The 13,555-nt window shown below is 52.6% G+C and overlaps 27 non-coding genes across 27 annotated transcripts; 10 read left to right on the top strand and 17 right to left on the bottom strand.

Moving 5' to 3' along the window:
* Positions 1–59: 59 nt before the first annotated feature.
* Trnad-guc (transfer RNA aspartic acid (anticodon GUC)) lies at positions 60–131 on the bottom strand. The gene has a single exon. It is a non-coding gene; the product is annotated as a tRNA-Asp (tRNA).
* A 101-nt stretch (positions 132–232) lies between these two features.
* On the bottom strand, positions 233–324 carry Trnai-uau (transfer RNA isoleucine (anticodon UAU)). The gene is given in 2 exon segments: positions 233–268; positions 287–324. It is a non-coding gene; the product is annotated as a tRNA-Ile (tRNA).
* Positions 325–1,062: 738 nt separating this feature from the next.
* On the top strand, positions 1,063–1,134 carry Trnam-cau (transfer RNA methionine (anticodon CAU)). Its single transcript has one exon. It is a non-coding gene; the product is annotated as a tRNA-Met (tRNA).
* Positions 1,135–1,340: 206 nt separating this feature from the next.
* Trnad-guc (transfer RNA aspartic acid (anticodon GUC)) lies at positions 1,341–1,412 on the bottom strand. The gene has a single exon. It is a non-coding gene; the product is annotated as a tRNA-Asp (tRNA).
* A 930-nt stretch (positions 1,413–2,342) lies between these two features.
* On the top strand, positions 2,343–2,414 carry Trnam-cau (transfer RNA methionine (anticodon CAU)). The gene has a single exon. It is a non-coding gene; the product is annotated as a tRNA-Met (tRNA).
* A 206-nt stretch (positions 2,415–2,620) lies between these two features.
* Trnad-guc (transfer RNA aspartic acid (anticodon GUC)) lies at positions 2,621–2,692 on the bottom strand. Its single transcript has one exon. It is a non-coding gene; the product is annotated as a tRNA-Asp (tRNA).
* A 101-nt stretch (positions 2,693–2,793) lies between these two features.
* On the bottom strand, positions 2,794–2,885 carry Trnai-uau (transfer RNA isoleucine (anticodon UAU)). Its single transcript is given in 2 exon segments — positions 2,794–2,829; positions 2,848–2,885. It is a non-coding gene; the product is annotated as a tRNA-Ile (tRNA).
* A 738-nt stretch (positions 2,886–3,623) lies between these two features.
* On the top strand, positions 3,624–3,695 carry Trnam-cau (transfer RNA methionine (anticodon CAU)). Its single transcript has one exon. It is a non-coding gene; the product is annotated as a tRNA-Met (tRNA).
* Positions 3,696–3,901: 206 nt separating this feature from the next.
* On the bottom strand, positions 3,902–3,973 carry Trnad-guc (transfer RNA aspartic acid (anticodon GUC)). Its single transcript has one exon. It is a non-coding gene; the product is annotated as a tRNA-Asp (tRNA).
* Positions 3,974–4,074: 101 nt separating this feature from the next.
* Trnai-uau (transfer RNA isoleucine (anticodon UAU)) lies at positions 4,075–4,166 on the bottom strand. The gene is given in 2 exon segments: positions 4,075–4,110; positions 4,129–4,166. It is a non-coding gene; the product is annotated as a tRNA-Ile (tRNA).
* Positions 4,167–4,904: 738 nt separating this feature from the next.
* Positions 4,905–4,976, top strand: Trnam-cau (transfer RNA methionine (anticodon CAU)). Its single transcript has one exon. It is a non-coding gene; the product is annotated as a tRNA-Met (tRNA).
* Positions 4,977–5,182: 206 nt separating this feature from the next.
* Positions 5,183–5,254, bottom strand: Trnad-guc (transfer RNA aspartic acid (anticodon GUC)). Its single transcript has one exon. It is a non-coding gene; the product is annotated as a tRNA-Asp (tRNA).
* Positions 5,255–5,355: 101 nt separating this feature from the next.
* On the bottom strand, positions 5,356–5,447 carry Trnai-uau (transfer RNA isoleucine (anticodon UAU)). Its single transcript is given in 2 exon segments — positions 5,356–5,391; positions 5,410–5,447. It is a non-coding gene; the product is annotated as a tRNA-Ile (tRNA).
* Positions 5,448–6,185: 738 nt separating this feature from the next.
* On the top strand, positions 6,186–6,257 carry Trnam-cau (transfer RNA methionine (anticodon CAU)). The gene has a single exon. It is a non-coding gene; the product is annotated as a tRNA-Met (tRNA).
* A 206-nt stretch (positions 6,258–6,463) lies between these two features.
* Trnad-guc (transfer RNA aspartic acid (anticodon GUC)) lies at positions 6,464–6,535 on the bottom strand. Its single transcript has one exon. It is a non-coding gene; the product is annotated as a tRNA-Asp (tRNA).
* Positions 6,536–7,465: 930 nt separating this feature from the next.
* Positions 7,466–7,537, top strand: Trnam-cau (transfer RNA methionine (anticodon CAU)). The gene has a single exon. It is a non-coding gene; the product is annotated as a tRNA-Met (tRNA).
* A 206-nt stretch (positions 7,538–7,743) lies between these two features.
* On the bottom strand, positions 7,744–7,815 carry Trnad-guc (transfer RNA aspartic acid (anticodon GUC)). Its single transcript has one exon. It is a non-coding gene; the product is annotated as a tRNA-Asp (tRNA).
* Positions 7,816–7,916: 101 nt separating this feature from the next.
* On the bottom strand, positions 7,917–8,008 carry Trnai-uau (transfer RNA isoleucine (anticodon UAU)). The gene is given in 2 exon segments: positions 7,917–7,952; positions 7,971–8,008. It is a non-coding gene; the product is annotated as a tRNA-Ile (tRNA).
* Positions 8,009–8,746: 738 nt separating this feature from the next.
* Trnam-cau (transfer RNA methionine (anticodon CAU)) lies at positions 8,747–8,818 on the top strand. Its single transcript has one exon. It is a non-coding gene; the product is annotated as a tRNA-Met (tRNA).
* A 206-nt stretch (positions 8,819–9,024) lies between these two features.
* Positions 9,025–9,096, bottom strand: Trnad-guc (transfer RNA aspartic acid (anticodon GUC)). The gene has a single exon. It is a non-coding gene; the product is annotated as a tRNA-Asp (tRNA).
* Positions 9,097–10,026: 930 nt separating this feature from the next.
* Trnam-cau (transfer RNA methionine (anticodon CAU)) lies at positions 10,027–10,098 on the top strand. Its single transcript has one exon. It is a non-coding gene; the product is annotated as a tRNA-Met (tRNA).
* Positions 10,099–10,304: 206 nt separating this feature from the next.
* Positions 10,305–10,376, bottom strand: Trnad-guc (transfer RNA aspartic acid (anticodon GUC)). The gene has a single exon. It is a non-coding gene; the product is annotated as a tRNA-Asp (tRNA).
* Positions 10,377–11,306: 930 nt separating this feature from the next.
* Trnam-cau (transfer RNA methionine (anticodon CAU)) lies at positions 11,307–11,378 on the top strand. Its single transcript has one exon. It is a non-coding gene; the product is annotated as a tRNA-Met (tRNA).
* Positions 11,379–11,584: 206 nt separating this feature from the next.
* Trnad-guc (transfer RNA aspartic acid (anticodon GUC)) lies at positions 11,585–11,656 on the bottom strand. Its single transcript has one exon. It is a non-coding gene; the product is annotated as a tRNA-Asp (tRNA).
* Positions 11,657–11,757: 101 nt separating this feature from the next.
* On the bottom strand, positions 11,758–11,849 carry Trnai-uau (transfer RNA isoleucine (anticodon UAU)). The gene is given in 2 exon segments: positions 11,758–11,793; positions 11,812–11,849. It is a non-coding gene; the product is annotated as a tRNA-Ile (tRNA).
* A 738-nt stretch (positions 11,850–12,587) lies between these two features.
* On the top strand, positions 12,588–12,659 carry Trnam-cau (transfer RNA methionine (anticodon CAU)). Its single transcript has one exon. It is a non-coding gene; the product is annotated as a tRNA-Met (tRNA).
* A 206-nt stretch (positions 12,660–12,865) lies between these two features.
* Trnad-guc (transfer RNA aspartic acid (anticodon GUC)) lies at positions 12,866–12,937 on the bottom strand. The gene has a single exon. It is a non-coding gene; the product is annotated as a tRNA-Asp (tRNA).
* Between the last annotated feature and the right edge of the window lie 618 nt (positions 12,938–13,555).

Genomic DNA, 13,555 nt, shown 5'->3' with positions numbered 1-13,555 from the left:
AATGCTCTTCCACCCCACACGCGCAACACTCGAGCAGATTTGTGAGATAAAAGTCGCGCCTCCCCGGCGGGGAATCGAACCCCGGTCTCCCGCGTGACAGGCGGGGATACTAACCACTATACTACCGAGGAAGACGCACCTACCGCATATAATGCACATTAAACTTGTTGGCGTAGCTGATACATCTGAAATCTAGCCTCCAGATGCTGTCAGCTGTTACGACATAAAAGTATGCCCCAGGTGAGGCTCGAACTCACAACCCCGGCATTGCTCACGGCTACTGCCTTATAAGTACCGTGCGCTAACCAATTGCGCCACTGGGGCTACAGCCAAACGCTCTCAATTAGCCATATTCACTTTGCTGCAAACCAGTGGTGGCCACAAATACATACGATCGCCACCTGCGGCCACACTGCGACTTTGGCACCTAACTACGAATGCTTCGTGCTATTCGTGTTTCATATGCTACGCTTACATGCACATCAACTGCCTCTAGTCAACGAAAAAACGCAGAAAAACGCGCGCCTTGCCTCCTGCTACCTGTCGAACAGCGGGCGCAGATATGTGGCAAGGTCCAAGCTCTGCAAGCGCACCGCGACCACGCCGCTGGACGAGAAGTGCCTTCCTTGGGAGCTTGCAGAGCCCTGAAGAACACGTTTCTTAGAGAGGTGCACTTGTCTCGTAGAACGAGACACAGTCCGTGGCCCTATGGCGCAAGGGATAACGCGTCTGACAACGGATCGGAAGATTCCAGCTTCTGATCCTGGCACTGTCGGCATTTTGTTAGTTGCCAACGCGCAGCTCGGCAGTGGATTTCGTATGTCGCCGCATCGAGGAGTGCAGTGTTATTCCTGTGCATCTCGCAGCTGCATGTCGAGGTGATGGTGGTAAATGCCGCTGCCTGCAAGCGTCAGCGTAGCGTCAGTCGAGCAAAGTCGAGACAAGTCAAGCTGAGAGCTGTAGGAGATGTTGCGCAATTAAATGTACGCGTGTGAAAGCCACGCAGACAACACTGTCCAAGTGTCCCACGTGATGTGACGAAGAGCTAGAACACCCCCACACAGCAGAGTGGCGCAGTGGAAGCGTGCTGGGCCCATAACCCAGAGGTCCGTGGATCGAAACCACGCTCTGCTAAAATTATATCTTTTGCTGATTGTGTCGAGATCGATTACTACGCGTGGAGAGTCGGCATTAACAGCGAACCCCATAATTAGAAAGTGTGAGGAATGCGAGAACTACTTCCTACGATGTAGCATTTTGCAGCAAGTTAATGGCAAAGTTAATGCTCTTCCACCCCACACGCGCAACACTCGAGCAGATTTGTGAGATAAAAGTCGCGCCTCCCCGGCGGGGAATCGAACCCCGGTCTCCCGCGTGACAGGCGGGGATACTAACCACTATACTACCGAGGAAGACGCACCTACCGCATATAATGCACATTAAACTTGTTGGCGTAGCTGATACATCTGAAATCTAGCCTCCAGATGCTGTCAGCTGTTACGACATAAAAGTATGCCCCAGGTGAGGCTCGAATTACAACCCCGGCATTGCTCACGGCTACTGCCTTATAAGTACCGTGCGCTAACCAATTGCGCCACTGGGGCTACAGCCAAACGCTCTCAATTAGCCATATTCACTTTGCTGCAAACCAGTGGTGGCCACAAATACATACGATCGCCACCTGCGGCCACACTGCGACTTTGGCACCTAACTACGAATGCTTCGTGCTATTCGTGTTTCATATGCTACGCTTACATGCACATCAACTGCCTCTAGTCAACGAAAAAACGCAGAAAAACGCGCGCCTTGCCTCCTGCTACCTGTCGAACAGCGGGCGCAGATATGTGGCAAGGTCCAAGCTCTGCAAGCGCACCGCGACCACGCCGCTGGACGAGAAGTGCCTTCCTTGGGAGCTTGCAGAGCCCTGAAGAACACGTTTCTTAGAGAGGTGCACTTGTCTCGTAGAACGAGACACAGTCCGTGGCCCTATGGCGCAAGGGATAACGCGTCTGACAACGGATCGGAAGATTCCAGCTTCTGATCCTGGCATTGTCGGCATTTTGTTAGTTGCCAACGCGCAGCTCGGCAGTGGATTTCGTATGTCGCCGCATCGAGGAGTGCAGTGTTATTCCTGTGCATCTCGCAGCTGCATGTCGAGGTGATGGTGGTAAATGCCGCTGCCTGCAAGCGTCAGCGTAGCGTCAGTCGAGCAAAGTCGAGACAAGTCAAGCTGAGAGCTGTAGGAGATGTTGCGCAATTAAATGTACGCGTGTGAAAGCCACGCAGACAACACTGTCCAAGTGTCCCACGTGATGTGACGAAGAGCTAGAACACCCCCACACAGCAGAGTGGCGCAGTGGAAGCGTGCTGGGCCCATAACCCAGAGGTCCGTGGATCGAAACCACGCTCTGCTAAAATTATATCTTTTGCTGATTGTGTCGAGATCGATTACTACGCGTGGAGAGTCGGCATTAACAGCGAACCCCATAATTAGAAAGTGTGAGGAATGCGAGAACTACTTCCTACGATGTAGCATTTTGCAGCAAGTTAATGGCAAAGTTAATGCTCTTCCACCCCACACGCGCAACACTCGAGCAGATTTGTGAGATAAAAATCGCGCCTCCCCGGCGGGGAATCGAACCCCGGTCTCCCGCGTGACAGGCGGGGATACTAACCACTATACTACCGAGGAAGACGCACCTACCGCATATAATGCACATTAAACTTGTTGGCGTAGCTGATACATCTGAAATCTAGCCTCCAGATGCTGTCAGCTGTTACGACATAAAAGTATGCCCCAGGTGAGGCTCGAACTCACAACCCCGGCATTGCTCACGGCTACTGCCTTATAAGTACCGTGCGCTAACCAATTGCGCCACTGGGGCTACAGCCAAACGCTCTCAATTAGCCATATTCACTTTGCTGCAAACCAGTGGTGGCCACAAATACATACGATCGCCACCTGCGGCCACACTGCGACTTTGGCACCTAACTACGAATGCTTCGTGCTATTCGTGTTTCATATGCTACGCTTACATGCACATCAACTGCCTCTAGTCAACGAAAAAACGCAGAAAAACGCGCGCCTTGCCTCCTGCTACCTGTCGAACAGCGGGCGCAGATATGTGGCAAGGTCCAAGCTCTGCAAGCGCACCGCGACCACGCCGCTGGACGAGAAGTGCCTTCCTTGGGAGCTTGCAGAGCCCTGAAGAACACGTTTCTTAGAGAGGTGCACTTGTCTCGTAGAACGAGACACAGTCCGTGGCCCTATGGCGCAAGGGATAACGCGTCTGACAACGGATCGGAAGATTCCAGCTTCTGATCCTGGCACTGTCGGCATTTTGTTAGTTGCCAACGCGCAGCTCGGCAGTGGATTTCGTATGTCGCCGCATCGAGGAGTGCAGTGTTATTCCTGTGCATCTCGCAGCTGCATGTCGAGGTGATGGTGGTAAATGCCGCTGCCTGCAAGCGTCAGCGTAGCGTCAGTCGAGCAAAGTCGAGACAAGTCAAGCTGAGAGCTGTAGGAGATGTTGCGCAATTAAATGTACGCGTGTGAAAGCCACGCAGACAACACTGTCCAAGTGTCCCACGTGATGTGACGAAGAGCTAGAACACCCCCACACAGCAGAGTGGCGCAGTGGAAGCGTGCTGGGCCCATAACCCAGAGGTCCGTGGATCGAAACCACGCTCTGCTAAAATTATATCTTTTGCTGATTGTGTCGAGATCGATTACTACGCGTGGAGAGTCGGCATTAACAGCGAACCCCATAATTAGAAAGTGTGAGGAATGCGAGAACTACTTCCTACGATGTAGCATTTTGCAGCAAGTTAATGGCAAAGTTAATGCTCTTCCACCCCACACGCGCAACACTCGAGCAGATTTGTGAGATAAAAATCGCGCCTCCCCGGCGGGGAATCGAACCCCGGTCTCCCGCGTGACAGGCGGGGATACTAACCACTATACTACCGAGGAAGACGCACCTACCGCATATAATGCACATTAAACTTGTTGGCGTAGCTGATACATCTGAAATCTAGCCTCCAGATGCTGTCAGCTGTTACGACATAAAAGTATGCCCCAGGTGAGGCTCGAACTCACAACCCCGGCATTGCTCACGGCTACTGCCTTATAAGTACCGTGCGCTAACCAATTGCGCCACTGGGGCTACAGCCAAACGCTCTCAATTAGCCATATTCACTTTGCTGCAAACCAGTGGTGGCCACAAATACATACGATCGCCACCTGCGGCCACACTGCGACTTTGGCACCTAACTACGAATGCTTCGTGCTATTCGTGTTTCATATGCTACGCTTACATGCACATCAACTGCCTCTAGTCAACGAAAAAACGCAGAAAAACGCGCGCCTTGCCTCCTGCTACCTGTCGAACAGCGGGCGCAGATATGTGGCAAGGTCCAAGCTCTGCAAGCGCACCGCGACCACGCCGCTGGACGAGAAGTGCCTTCCTTGGGAGCTTGCAGAGCCCTGAAGAACACGTTTCTTAGAGAGGTGCACTTGTCTCGTAGAACGAGACACAGTCCGTGGCCCTATGGCGCAAGGGATAACGCGTCTGACAACGGATCGGAAGATTCCAGCTTCTGATCCTGGCACTGTCGGCATTTTGTTAGTTGCCAACGCGCAGCTCGGCAGTGGATTTCGTATGTCGCCGCATCGAGGAGTGCAGTGTTATTCCTGTGCATCTCGCAGCTGCATGTCGAGGTGATGGTGGTAAATGCCGCTGCCTGCAAGCGTCAGCGTAGCGTCAGTCGAGCAAAGTCGAGACAAGTCAAGCTGAGAGCTGTAGGAGATGTTGCGCAATTAAATGTACGCGTGTGAAAGCCACGCAGACAACACTGTCCAAGTGTCCCACGTGATGTGACGAAGAGCTAGAACACCCCCACACAGCAGAGTGGCGCAGTGGAAGCGTGCTGGGCCCATAACCCAGAGGTCCGTGGATCGAAACCACGCTCTGCTAAAATTATATCTTTTGCTGATTGTGTCGAGATCGATTACTACGCGTGGAGAGTCGGCATTAACAGCGAACCCCATAATTAGAAAGTGTGAGGAATGCGAGAACTACTTCCTACGATGTAGCATTTTGCAGCAAGTTAATGGCAAAGTTAATGCTCTTCCACCCCACACGCGCAACACTCGAGCAGATTTGTGAGATAAAAATCGCGCCTCCCCGGCGGGGAATCGAACCCCGGTCTCCCGCGTGACAGGCGGGGATACTAACCACTATACTACCGAGGAAGACGCACCTACCGCATATAATGCACATTAAACTTGTTGGCGTAGCTGATACATCTGAAATCTAGCCTCCAGATGCTGTCAGCTGTTACGACATAAAAGTATGCCCCAGGTGAGGCTCGAACTCACAACCCCGGCATTGCTCACGGCTACTGCCTTATAAGTACCGTGCGCTAACCAATTGCGCCACTGGGGCTACAGCCAAACGCTCTCAATTAGCCATATTCACTTTGCTGCAAACCAGTGGTGGCCACAAATACATACGATCGCCACCTGCGGCCACACTGCGACTTTGGCACCTAACTACGAATGCTTCGTGCTATTCGTGTTTCATATGCTACGCTTACATGCACATCAACTGCCTCTAGTCAACGAAAAAACGCAGAAAAACGCGCGCCTTGCCTCCTGCTACCTGTCGAACAGCGGGCGCAGATATGTGGCAAGGTCCAAGCTCTGCAAGCGCACCGCGACCACGCCGCTGGACGAGAAGTGCCTTCCTTGGGAGCTTGCAGAGCCCTGAAGAACACGTTTCTTAGAGAGGTGCACTTGTCTCGTAGAACGAGACACAGTCCGTGGCCCTATGGCGCAAGGGATAACGCGTCTGACAACGGATCGGAAGATTCCAGCTTCTGATCCTGGCACTGTCGGCATTTTGTTAGTTGCCAACGCGCAGCTCGGCAGTGGATTTCGTATGTCGCCGCATCGAGGAGTGCAGTGTTATTCCTGTGCATCTCGCAGCTGCATGTCGAGGTGATGGTGGTAAATGCCGCTGCCTGCAAGCGTCAGCGTAGCGTCAGTCGAGCAAAGTCGAGACAAGTCAAGCTGAGAGCTGTAGGAGATGTTGCGCAATTAAATGTACGCGTGTGAAAGCCACGCAGACAACACTGTCCAAGTGTCCCACGTGATGTGACGAAGAGCTAGAACACCCCCACACAGCAGAGTGGCGCAGTGGAAGCGTGCTGGGCCCATAACCCAGAGGTCCGTGGATCGAAACCACGCTCTGCTAAAATTATATCTTTTGCTGATTGTGTCGAGATCGATTACTACGCGTGGAGAGTCGGCATTAACAGCGAACCCCATAATTAGAAAGTGTGAGGAATGCGAGAACTACTTCCTACGATGTAGCATTTTGCAGCAAGTTAATGGCAAAGTTAATGCTCTTCCACCCCACACGCGCAACACTCGAGCAGATTTGTGAGATAAAAGTCGCGCCTCCCCGGCGGGGAATCGAACCCCGGTCTCCCGCGTGACAGGCGGGGATACTAACCACTATACTACCGAGGAAGACGCACCTACCGCATATAATGCACATTAAACTTGTTGGCGTAGCTGATACATCTGAAATCTAGCCTCCAGATGCTGTCAGCTGTTACGACATAAAAGTATGCCCCAGGTGAGGCTCGAATTACAACCCCGGCATTGCTCACGGCTACTGCCTTATAAGTACCGTGCGCTAACCAATTGCGCCACTGGGGCTACAGCCAAACGCTCTCAATTAGCCATATTCACTTTGCTGCAAACCAGTGGTGGCCACAAATACATACGATCGCCACCTGCGGCCACACTGCGACTTTGGCACCTAACTACGAATGCTTCGTGCTATTCGTGTTTCATATGCTACGCTTACATGCACATCAACTGCCTCTAGTCAACGAAAAAACGCAGAAAAACGCGCGCCTTGCCTCCTGCTACCTGTCGAACAGCGGGCGCAGATATGTGGCAAGGTCCAAGCTCTGCAAGCGCACCGCGACCACGCCGCTGGACGAGAAGTGCCTTCCTTGGGAGCTTGCAGAGCCCTGAAGAACACGTTTCTTAGAGAGGTGCACTTGTCTCGTAGAACGAGACACAGTCCGTGGCCCTATGGCGCAAGGGATAACGCGTCTGACAACGGATCGGAAGATTCCAGCTTCTGATCCTGGCACTGTCGGCATTTTGTTAGTTGCCAACGCGCAGCTCGGCAGTGGATTTCGTATGTCGCCGCATCGAGGAGTGCAGTGTTATTCCTGTGCATCTCGCAGCTGCATGTCGAGGTGATGGTGGTAAATGCCGCTGCCTGCAAGCGTCAGCGTAGCGTCAGTCGAGCAAAGTCGAGACAAGTCAAGCTGAGAGCTGTAGGAGATGTTGCGCAATTAAATGTACGCGTGTGAAAGCCACGCAGACAACACTGTCCAAGTGTCCCACGTGATGTGACGAAGAGCTAGAACACCCCCACACAGCAGAGTGGCGCAGTGGAAGCGTGCTGGGCCCATAACCCAGAGGTCCGTGGATCGAAACCACGCTCTGCTAAAATTATATCTTTTGCTGATTGTGTCGAGATCGATTACTACGCGTGGAGAGTCGGCATTAACAGCGAACCCCATAATTAGAAAGTGTGAGGAATGCGAGAACTACTTCCTACGATGTAGCATTTTGCAGCAAGTTAATGGCAAAGTTAATGCTCTTCCACCCCACACGCGCAACACTCGAGCAGATTTGTGAGATAAAAATCGCGCCTCCCCGGCGGGGAATCGAACCCCGGTCTCCCGCGTGACAGGCGGGGATACTAACCACTATACTACCGAGGAAGACGCACCTACCGCATATAATGCACATTAAACTTGTTGGCGTAGCTGATACATCTGAAATCTAGCCTCCAGATGCTGTCAGCTGTTACGACATAAAAGTATGCCCCAGGTGAGGCTCGAACTCACAACCCCGGCATTGCTCACGGCGACTGCCTTATAAGTACCGTGCGCTAACCAATTGCGCCACTGGGGCTACAGCCAAACGCTCTCAATTAGCCATATTCACTTTGCTGCAAACCAGTGGTGGCCACAAATACATACGATCGCCACCTGCGGCCACACTGCGACTTTGGCACCTAACTACGAATGCTTCGTGCTATTCGTGTTTCATATGCTACGCTTACATGCACATCAACTGCCTCTAGTCAACGAAAAAACGCAGAAAAACGCGCGCCTTGCCTCCTGCTACCTGTCGAACAGCGGGCGCAGATATGTGGCAAGGTCCAAGCTCTGCAAGCGCACCGCGACCACGCCGCTGGACGAGAAGTGCCTTCCTTGGGAGCTTGCAGAGCCCTGAAGAACACGTTTCTTAGAGAGGTGCACTTGTCTCGTAGAACGAGACACAGTCTGTGGCCCTATGGCGCAAGGGATAACGCGTCTGACAACGGATCGGAAGATTCCAGCTTCTGATCCTGGCACTGTCGGCATTTTGTTAGTTGCCAACGCGCAGCTCGGCAGTGGATTTCGTATGTCGCCGCATCGAGGAGTGCAGTGTTATTCCTGTGCATCTCGCAGCTGCATGTCGAGGTGATGGTGGTAAATGCCGCTGCCTGCAAGCGTCAGCGTAGCGTCAGTCGAGCAAAGTCGAGACAAGTCAAGCTGAGAGCTGTAGGAGATGTTGCGCAATTAAATGTACGCGTGTGAAAGCCACGCAGACAACACTGTCCAAGTGTCCCACGTGATGTGACGAAGAGCTAGAACACCCCCACACAGCAGAGTGGCGCAGTGGAAGCGTGCTGGGCCCATAACCCAGAGGTCCGTGGATCGAAACCACGCTCTGCTAAAATTATATCTTTTGCTGATTGTGTCGAGATCGATTACTACGCGTGGAGAGTCGGTATTAACAGCGAACCCCATAATTAGAAAGTGTGAGGAATGCGAGAACTACTTCCTACGATGTAGCATTTTGCAGCAAGTTAATGGCAAAGTTAATGCTCTTCCACCCCACACGCGCAACACTCGAGCAGATTTGTGAGATAAAAATCGCGCCTCCCCGGCGGGGAATCGAACCCCGGTCTCCCGCGTGACAGGCGGGGATACTAACCACTATACTACCGAGGAAGACGCACCTACCGCATATAATGCACATTAAACTTGTTGGCGTAGCTGATACATCTGAAATCTAGCCTCCAGATGCTGTCAGCTGTTACGACATAAAAGTATGCCCCAGGTGAGGCTCGAATTACAACCCCGGCATTGCTCACGGCTACTGCCTTATAAGTACCGTGCGCTAACCAATTGCGCCACTGGGGCTACAGCCAAACGCTCTCAATTAGCCATATTCACTTTGCTGCAAACCAGTGGTGGCCACAAATACATACGATCGCCACCTGCGGCCACACTGCGACTTTGGCACCTAACTACGAATGCTTCGTGCTATTCGTGTTTCATATGCTACGCTTACATGCACATCAACTGCCTCTAGTCAACGAAAAAACGCAGAAAAACGCGCGCCTTGCCTCCTGCTACCTGTCGAACAGCGGGCGCAGATATGTGGCAAGGTCCAAGCTCTGCAAGCGCACCGCGACCACGCCGCTGGACGAGAAGTGCCTTCCTTGGGAGCTTGCAGAGCCCTGAAGAACACGTTTCTTAGAGAGGTGCACTTGTCTCGTAGAACGAGACACAGTCCGTGGCCCTATGGCGCAAGGGATAACGCGTCTGACAACGGATCGGAAGATTCCAGCTTCTGATCCTGGCACTGTCGGCATTTTGTTAGTTGCCAACGCGCAGCTCGGCAGTGGATTTCGTATGTCGCCGCATCGAGGAGTGCAGTGTTATTCCTGTGCATCTCGCAGCTGCATGTCGAGGTGATGGTGGTAAATGCCACTGCCTGCAAGCGTCAGCGTAGCGTCAGTCGAGCAAATTCGAGACAAGTCAAGCTGAGAGCTGTAGGAGATGTTGCGCAATTAAATGTACGCGTGTGAAAGCCACGCAGACAACACTGTCCAAGTGTCCCACGTGATGTGACGAAGAGCTAGAACACCCCCACACAGCAGAGTGGCGCAGTGGAAGCGTGCTGGGCCCATAACCCAGAGGTCCGTGGATCGAAACCACGCTCTGCTAAAATTATATCTTTTGCTGATTGTGTCGAGATCGATTACTACGCGTGGAGAGTCGGCATTAACAGCGAACCCCATAATTAGAAAGTGTGAGGAATGCGAGAACTACTTCCTACGATGTAGCATTTTGCAGCAAGTTAATGGCAAAGTTAATGCTCTTCCACCCCACACGCGCAACACTCGAGCAGATTTGTGAGATAAAAGTCGCGCCTCCCCGGCGGGGAATCGAACCCCGGTCTCCCGCGTGACAGGCGGGGATACTAACCACTATACTACCGAGGAAGACGCACCTACCGCATATAATGCACATTAAACTTGTTGGCGTAGCTGATACATCTGAAATCTAGCCTCCAGATGCTGTCAGCTGTTACGACATAAAAGTATGCCCCAGGTGAGGCTCGAATTACAACCCCGGCATTGCTCACGGCTACTGCCTTATAAGTACCGTGCGCTAACCAATTGCGCCACTGGGGCTACAGCCAAACGCTCTCAATTAGCCATATTCACTTTGCTGCAAACCAGTGGTGGCCACAAATACATACGATCGCCACCTGCGGCCACACTGCGACTTTGGCACCTAACTACGAATGCTTCGTGCTATTCGTGTTTCATATGCTACGCTTACATGCACATCAACTGCCTCTAGTCAACGAAAAAACGCAGAAAAACGCGCGCCTTGCCTCCTGCTACCTGTCGAACAGCGGGCGCAGATATGTGGCAAGGTCCAAGCTCTGCAAGCGCACCGCGACCACGCCGCTGGACGAGAAGTGCCTTCCTTGGGAGCTTGCAGAGCCCTGAAGAACACGTTTCTTAGAGAGGTGCACTTGTCTCGTAGAACGAGACACAGTCCGTGGCCCTATGGCGCAAGGGATAACGCGTCTGACAACGGATCGGAAGATTCCAGCTTCTGATCCTGGCACTGTCGGCATTTTGTTAGTTGCCAACGCGCAGCTCGGCAGTGGATTTCGTATGTCGCCGCATCGAGGAGTGCAGTGTTATTCCTGTGCATCTCGCAGCTGCATGTCGAGGTGATGGTGGTAAATGCCGCTGCCTGCAAGCGTCAGCGTAGCGTCAGTCGAGCAAAGTCGAGACAAGTCAAGCTGAGAGCTGTAGGAGATGTTGCGCAATTAAATGTACGCGTGTGAAAGCCACGCAGACAACACTGTCCAAGTGTCCCACGTGATGTGACGAAGAGCTAGAACACCCCCACACAGCAGAGTGGCGCAGTGGAAGCGTGCTGGGCCCATAACCCAGAGGTCCGTGGATCGAAACCACGCTCTGCTAAAATTATATCTTTTGCTGATTGTGTCGAGATCGATTACTACGCGTGGAGAGTCGGCATTAACAGCGAACCCCATAATTAGAAAGTGTGAGGAATGCGAGAACTACTTCCTACGATGTAGCATTTTGCAGCAAGTTAATGGCAAAGTTAATGCTCTTCCACCCCACACGCGCAACACTCGAGCAGATTTGTGAGATAAAAATCGCGCCTCCCCGGCGGGGAATCGAACCCCGGTCTCCCGCGTGACAGGCGGGGATACTAACCACTATACTACCGAGGAAGACGCACCTACCGCATATAATGCACATTAAACTTGTTGGCGTAGCTGATACATCTGAAATCTAGCCTCCAGATGCTGTCAGCTGTTACGACATAAAAGTATGCCCCAGGTGAGGCTCGAACTCACAACCCCGGCATTGCTCACGGCTACTGCCTTATAAGTACCGTGCGCTAACCAATTGCGCCACTGGGGCTACAGCCAAACGCTCTCAATTAGCCATATTCACTTTGCTGCAAACCAGTGGTGGCCACAAATACATACGATCGCCACCTGCGGCCACACTGCGACTTTGGCACCTAACTACGAATGCTTCGTGCTATTCGTGTTTCATATGCTACGCTTACATGCACATCAACTGCCTCTAGTCAACGAAAAAACGCAGAAAAACGCGCGCCTTGCCTCCTGCTACCTGTCGAACAGCGGGCGCAGATATGTGGCAAGGTCCAAGCTCTGCAAGCGCACCGCGACCACGCCGCTGGACGAGAAGTGCCTTCCTTGGGAGCTTGCAGAGCCCTGAAGAACACGTTTCTTAGAGAGGTGCACTTGTCTCGTAGAACGAGACACAGTCCGTGGCCCTATGGCGCAAGGGATAACGCGTCTGACAACGGATCGGAAGATTCCAGCTTCTGATCCTGGCACTGTCGGCATTTTGTTAGTTGCCAACGCGCAGCTCGGCAGTGGATTTCGTATGTCGCCGCATCGAGGAGTGCAGTGTTATTCCTGTGCATCTCGCAGCTGCATGTCGAGGTGATGGTGGTAAATGCCGCTGCCTGCAAGCGTCAGCGTAGCGTCAGTCGAGCAAAGTCGAGACAAGTCAAGCTGAGAGCTGTAGGAGATGTTGCGCAATTAAATGTACGCGTGTGAAAGCCACGCAGACAACACTGTCCAAGTGTCCCACGTGATGTGACGAAGAGCTAGAACACCCCCACACAGCAGAGTGGCGCAGTGGAAGCGTGCTGGGCCCATAACCCAGAGGTCCGTGGATCGAAACCACGCTCTGCTAAAATTATATCTTTTGCTGATTGTGTCGAGATCGATTACTACGCGTGGAGAGTCGGCATTAACAGCGAACCCCATAATTAGAAAGTGTGAGGAATGCGAGAACTACTTCCTACGATGTAGCATTTTGCAGCAAGTTAATGGCAAAGTTAATGCTCTTCCACCCCACACGCGCAACACTCGAGCAGATTTGTGAGATAAAAGTCGCGCCTCCCCGGCGGGGAATCGAACCCCGGTCTCCCGCGTGACAGGCGGGGATACTAACCACTATACTACCGAGGAAGACGCACCTACCGCATATAATGCACATTAAACTTGTTGGCGTAGCTGATACATCTGAAATCTAGCCTCCAGATGCTGTCAGCTGTTACGACATAAAAGTATGCCCCAGGTGAGGCTCGAATTACAACCCCGGCATTGCTCACGGCTACTGCCTTATAAGTACCGTGCGCTAACCAATTGCGCCACTGGGGCTACAGCCAAACGCTCTCAATTAGCCATATTCACTTTGCTGCAAACCAGTGGTGGCCACAAATACATACGATCGCCACCTGCGGCCACACTGCGACTTTGGCACCTAACTACGAATGCTTCGTGCTATTCGTGTTTCATATGCTACGCTTACATGCACATCAACTGCCTCTAGTCAACGAAAAAACGCAGAAAAACGCGCGCCTTGCCTCCTGCTACCTGTCGAACAGCGGGCGCAGATATGTGGCAAGGTCCAAGCTCTGCAAGCGCACCGCGACCACGCCGCTGGACGAGAAGTGCCTTCCTTGGGAGCTTGCAGAGCCCTGAAGAACACGTTTCTTAGAGAGGTGCACTTGTCTCGTAGAACGAGACACAGTCCGTGGCCCTATGGCGCAAGGGATAACGCGTCTGACAACGGATCGGAAGATT

The sequence above is a fragment of the Schistocerca gregaria genome, chromosome 8 (assembly GCF_023897955.1).
Source record: "Schistocerca gregaria isolate iqSchGreg1 chromosome 8, iqSchGreg1.2, whole genome shotgun sequence".
NCBI lineage: Eukaryota > Metazoa > Arthropoda > Insecta > Orthoptera > Acrididae > Schistocerca > Schistocerca gregaria.
Note: the sequence above shows the minus strand (reverse complement) of the source record. Positions and strands in the feature narration are given on the sequence as shown.